Below are 6,534 nucleotides of genomic sequence, written 5' to 3' on the forward strand. Positions count from 1 at the left end.
AGCTGCAAACTAAACTGAAATTTTTCTTATTTAGTATATGAATATGTGTATATAAAAACTTATTTAAATAAACAACGTTGGTGCGCTTCTCTTTGTTTATTTAAATTAAACTGAAATTTGAAAAAATTTAAGACCTATAAATTACCACCATCCTCTGTCCGCATGTCTGTCCTTCTTTAATCTCGAGAAAAGAGATAGATACATGAATCTAAAGACCAAATATAGAAAGCGTAGGGGCGGCATGTCCCGATTAACTATACATCATTCAAAAAGTTCTCCCCCCGAAAGGAGTTAGATAACGACCGGCAGGAGCCAGTTGATTATCATATTTACAGTATTAAAAATTATATTTTTTAGTGCACTATCGGCCGCCAGCGTGCATGCACGCACTACATACCTACCAAAACCAGCCCTCAGTCGTTCCAAGCGAGACTTTGTCGGCCTCTAATCCATATTTCCTATGTGTTATATATAGCCTATCCCCTAGGCCCAAGTTTAGTTAGATTTGTTAAAATCCGGCGGTGTTAGAAATAATTGGCTATTAAGATCCTAAAACGCGTCGTGATCAAAATGGTGTCAATTGCTCGCCGAAATAATATATTATGTCAAATATACGGTACATTGCATACCAACTAATAACAATTTATGTGCAAGTGTCCTGAGTGCAATAAAAAATTGTTTATATGGAAGTGTCGCTACTTGTTATACTTTGACACCTGGTATAACAAGGTGACGGCCGGATGTTTGAGCGATTAAGACTTCAGTATACCGCTCTGAGATCGATTTCGGGCTGTTGAAGAACCCGGGGCGATCTGTACCTGGTGTGTCAAGAAAGTCCGGCAGCCCAAATTGTGGATCTTCAGAAACCGACGATGGGTAAGATTAAAACGGCCCTCTATAAACAAAACAAAACAAAGAATCACCAGCTGCCATATATGCAAGTGTGATGAAATATACGATGAGCACAAAGATCTTTAATTAATAATCTTAGCTAAGAGTTAGCAATACTAAAATACGAGCGGGATTTGTGCGCAGATAATTTCTTACCACAGTAAATTTAACAGAAAAATTTATCACAAAACGATTATTGATGCTAATGTCTGAAATTCTATTTAATCCATGCAAGATGTGTGATACCAGAGCCCCTTCGGCCGCCAATTTAAAGTCTTTTAATCTTTAAAATTGGCATTTCCACTTCCCGGGACGAGGACCCAGGGGTTGGATTTGTGGGAAGCGAGTGTTCGGGTTGTTTCATTGTGTCGAATTACACAGAACGTGGCGCTTGACGTGTAAGTGCGTGAGTGCGAGAATTCGAGTAAAGGTTAAACGGTGTATATCTTCGTGTACAGTGATGTTGTGTCCGTGTGTGTGTGTGTGATCGAAGAACGTATTCGGCATGCCTATAAACAGAAAAACGGTAAATTACGATACGAGAATAAGATGTGTTAAAAAATGAAACGAAAGAGTTCTTACCATCAAAGATTTCGGAAAATATTCATATGTCCACTTGGTCCTCTTCGTGGTAAAGTTGGGAAGGGAGAAGAATCTCCCTCCCAAATGTTCCTACAAAACACAAAGACAGTGAGAAAAGCAGAAGTTGATTCATTCATTACCTAAGGTGAAGATTATTACCTTTATCAGACAGTCTTTCTTCCCGAACAGTGTTATGAGAAGAGCGAAGGACCTGACCTAGCCTAGCCTAACCTAACCTACCCTAACCGGAAGCTCAATCCTCATAACAGCTGTTTGGGAAGAAAGGTAAACCGAATGTCGATTCCGGTGAAGAAACGTGTCACGTCCGGGTGGTCACAATCGGGAGTCAAATCCGTTGTCGTCGACCGAGTGTCACGTTCGGGAGACATGTCCGTGGGTCACGTCCGGGAAAAGGTGTCGAGTCCGGGTGAAAAGTGTCTAGTCCAGTAAAGATTAAATAGAAAAAAAATTAATTAAATTTAAGGTTTTAGTTTAAATGTTAGTACGACAAGAGGAAAAAAAATTAACAAACCTCTTGCCTTCTTATCCTACGTTAGTAAATTGAAACCGAAATCTTAAATTTAATGTTAACACGACAAGAGGAAAAAAAATTAAAAAACCTCTTGCCTTCTTATCCTACGTTAGTAAATTGAAACTAAAACCTTAAATTTAAATGATACTTCAGAAATAGCAAAGGAAAAAGTCGTTCACATCTCTTGCGAAGCGACGCTTTTTCCTTTGCATCCTTGCCCACACCGAACGAGAGGATCCCACTCGTTGAAAAAGGAGGAATGATCGAAACATTCCTCCCCTCCCAGTGCGGCAAAGATGATGTCGTCAACATGGAGAATTTTCACTTTTCGGAACAAGTCCGAACAGCGAAATGCCTCCTCTCCGTTCAACGCGGAACAGAGAATGCTGTCAACATCTTCTATTCCTGAAGTCGTTCCCGTGAAGAAAGAACCCCTTCCGCAATTGATGGAAGAGAGTTCCTCTCCCCGCTCAAAGGGGGAAAAGGCCCTCTCTTCATCCATTGCGGAAGGAGAACGCCCTTCACACTTCTTCATCTTCTTAGGCCGCAGCCACCGCCAAAACCGCCAGTCCTTCATTCTGTAAAGAAAGAAACAAATATATATATATATATATTAATGGGATTCGGATATACTTAACGCAGAAAAAGTTCACGACGAATCGGAATTCGGATAGCTCGCGTTAGATCCTAGCGGAAATTGCTAGAACGTTCCAACTGTATTTGCAGTAGAGACGACCGACCCGGAACGAAGAAACTCTCTTACGTGTAATTTGTATTTGTACGACGGAAAATTAAAGACACGCCGCACGTAGCCATGCGGAAAAAACACTCGAGTCCAAGTCGTAACAAGTGTTTCGTTATAGAGCAATTTACCCTAACGTGTATGTCGCATAAACGCAACGACGGCATTTAAAAGAGTTTCGTGCAAAGAAATTGCCAACGAGTCGTCCAAAACAAGACAAACGTACGAAGAAGCGAAACGTGCCCACATCCGAACTCGCCATTCGGGACACGAACGTTTAAGTGGCACAAAGCATTGGCAGAGGGTTACGTAAGTGCGGAAGATCGACTGCACTCAGAAAAGACCATCTCGTGGAAAGGCACAAAGAGCCTAAGGAAAAGAATTCTTTGTGTCCAGCCTGTATAGATAACTGTCAAGTGTATTAGTATTAGACGTGTTTGCAGACAATTTAATTCTGGCAAAATAAGCCATTGAAAAGCGTTGTAACTAATACATAAATTGCATGGAGAAATCGGAGGTCAAAGGGCGAAATTTTTGACCTGTCGTAGGAACATCCCATGCTTCAGAATGCCGTCTCCGTCCATCAATGTTACCAGAGTATATTTCTTTTAAAATTACGATGGAATTCGTATTTAAAGTTAGTATTAAATAATTTTTAATTGAATTTCTATAAATAATCCTTATTCTTTGACAGTGTTTATAAAATATAAATGAATTAATTACAAAAATAAACCAATAAGCAAATACTTAATCCGTTTTCGGCGCTTCGGTCGCTTTCCAATGTGGCGGCTGGTTTAAAAGTCCTAATTCACAAGCGACGACAGATTTAATCGCAAATACGCCGGCCGATGCCGTCTCCGTAAGTTGGATTAAACGAAACGAAGATAAAATCTTACAGCTAACTAAATTCTAATTAAAATCTTACCTGGTGTACTGTCGGCGTCCAAAAGTCTTCTTAAAACCACTTCGGGTAGCAAAAAACACTGAGAAAAGGCAAAAAACACACCGAAAACAGGAGCAAAGAGCGCACACGTCCGTCCGGCAAGCGAAAAACGTGCAAAGTGACGCAAAATCGTGTTGCAACAATACGCGTTTCCATAGAAACATAGAAACGGCAATTGTTGCCGTTTCTATGGATATTAGAAAGCGCTTAACGAATTCGAATGCCATTGACGTAATGGATTCTTTTTGAATTTTAAGGCTAAATATCTGCATTTTTTACGTTTCTATCCCCCGAATGACGACGGATTGGGATCGAGAGACTCCCTACCGCCCTCCGCCTTCCGTTTCCATTCTCCACAAGGGGTTAGAAGCAAGATTTCCTATAATCGAACGTCATCTTTACCTCGCCACCCCCAAAACTAGAACAAATCATTCCTCTCGTTCGTCCAGTATTCTCCGATTGACCGACGGCGCAATTTTTGCTAAATTTCGTAATATTTCGTTTATCCGACGCCATTTTAAAAGCGGTTACCTGACGTCATCGGACGTTGATTATATGAAATATGCGTGTTATAGTTTAGTTACGTAAACGTTAATTAAAGTGGCTTATATATTAATTAAGCGAATTTTATGAATTTACTTGCCCTAAAGAAAATATCTTGTACGTATTCTACACCAAGGAATCAAATTATTATAGTTGTTCTTGTACGGAAATGGAGAACGGTGCCTACATGGAGCCTACTGCTCGAAACGAACGATTTAAATTTTTTATTTATAGTCAAAAAACCCGGCGATGAGTTGCGCAGCTTCCTCGGCTGTTGTGAGATTTTATTTAGAAAACAACTTTTGTGTTTTTAACTACGATATAATAAATAGAATCGTGTGTGGCGCCGTCTGTTATGTGATTTTGTTATAAAAACAATTTCTGATCTTTCTACCCCGTTTATTAATATTTTATAAAGTTCAGGAAATTTCTTAAGAGATAAATTCAATAAATATATACTTTTGTATTGGGATCAATAAATAATGGCTTTTTATTTATTATTTTTTCAAAGCTACATATATTTATAGTTGTGGATTAATTTAATAAAACATTTTATTTTTAATTTTAATTATTCAGCAGTTATTTAAATTCTGTAACTGTTAATTAGAAAAAATAACTGACTAAACGATCAAAGAAGCAATAGCATATTTGCATAGGGCGCTTTTTTTATGCAGCGCTCGAGAAGCGCTTTACAGCTAATCCTCTAAAACCCGTTTCTAAATGTCCAACGCTGCTCGTGACGTCATTTCGCTACACTTTCGCTGCATAAAAAACGCGCCCATAGTTAGTCGTATGCTGTTTTATTTTGTCAATGTGCTGTACTGTCCGAGAATTTGCACTACTTTGTACAAAGGAATGTCATGGAATTTAAAACAAAAGTTTGAGTAGGAACCCAGTATATAGTTAATCCTGCCCGTTTAATTGTCTTAATGGTTATAAATTAATAATTTATTTATTTAAAGTAATAAATTTTTAGTAAAAATAAACTATTTTTTTAATAAAATTTTTAACGAATTTCGGAAAAAGCATATTTTTCACCAGATATTTAGTTAATGTTTAATAAACTCATACTTAGTTGCAGGGCCGGATTTACCAATCCAGCGGCCCTGGGCACAAATTCGGTTGGGGCCCTTCTTTAAGAGTAGGCAAATTTGATGATTTAGAAAATTTACACAAAATACTGTACTTTCAACTAGATTTCAACTATGAAGTTGTAAATTTTATTTAAAAATAAGGTTATGGTAAACATACATATATTTTATTGTGTAAAACTAATTATTTTAATTTAATTGAAAAATACCTATGTAAAATTTTTTCCCGAAATTTTCCGATGTTTCATAGGTGTTTTCCCGGGTTTGGTTTTCTTTTCCTGTGGCTCTCGTGATTAGGCCAAACTAGGCTGTCGCAGTAATAGGAAAACAAAAAAAAAAATTATGTTTAAACATAGTTTTTTGGAGCCCCTATTTTGTGGGGGCTTTGGGCACCGGCCCCAAATGTCCCTATGTAAATCCGGCCCTGCTTAGTTGAAGTCTTTGCAGGCATATAATTTGAAATTTTATATGAAAATAGAAATACGGTAGGACCTGCTTAAGGTGATCACCCTTGGAACCAAGATAAATGGTATGATTAATCAATACTTTGTAGCCCGAGATAATTATTTTTAATGTTTCAGTTCTTAGAACATTTATCTAATGTGAAATGAATTTAGTTTCTCACGGTAGCTGTTGTTGAAGCAATTTCTGATAATGGAAAATACTACAATATGTGGGAGGCAGATGTTGACCTCTTCTTATCGACGCCACCAGGACATGTTTTGGACTTTTACCCGCCTGCGTGCTACACATATTTGACCGCCCCTATCAATGCTGATCGCGAGTAAATTCAAAACCAAGCCAACTCATGAGAGCGTACTATCGATAGTTTCATGTAGTTGATAGGGATTAAAAAATTCATTAAAATATTTGATATATATTAATGGCCGGATTGACGAGTGGTTAAGGTAGCAGCCTACCGTTCTGGGGACCCTTGATCGAATTCGTACGGGTCAAAAAAATTTTTATGTTCGGGGGTGGTCCGACCGGATATGTCGACCCCGTTTCTCAATAGTTTGCCGCGCTATTGTAGCCATGCTAAAAGAGGTCCTCTTAGTGCCTACAGGGCGGAAAAACCAAAAAAAAAAAAAAAAAAGAAAAAACAGAAGCCTAAAATGTTTAATTAATTAACTAAACTATAAATTAAATTGATATATTAAATAACTTTTTTATTCAGAAGACAATTGGCTATATTTTGGCTATTAATTTT

The sequence above is a fragment of the Centruroides vittatus genome, unplaced genomic scaffold (assembly GCF_030686945.1).
Source record: "Centruroides vittatus isolate TY-2023 unplaced genomic scaffold, ASM3068694v2 contig_391, whole genome shotgun sequence".
Taxonomy (NCBI): domain Eukaryota; kingdom Metazoa; phylum Arthropoda; class Arachnida; order Scorpiones; family Buthidae; genus Centruroides; species Centruroides vittatus.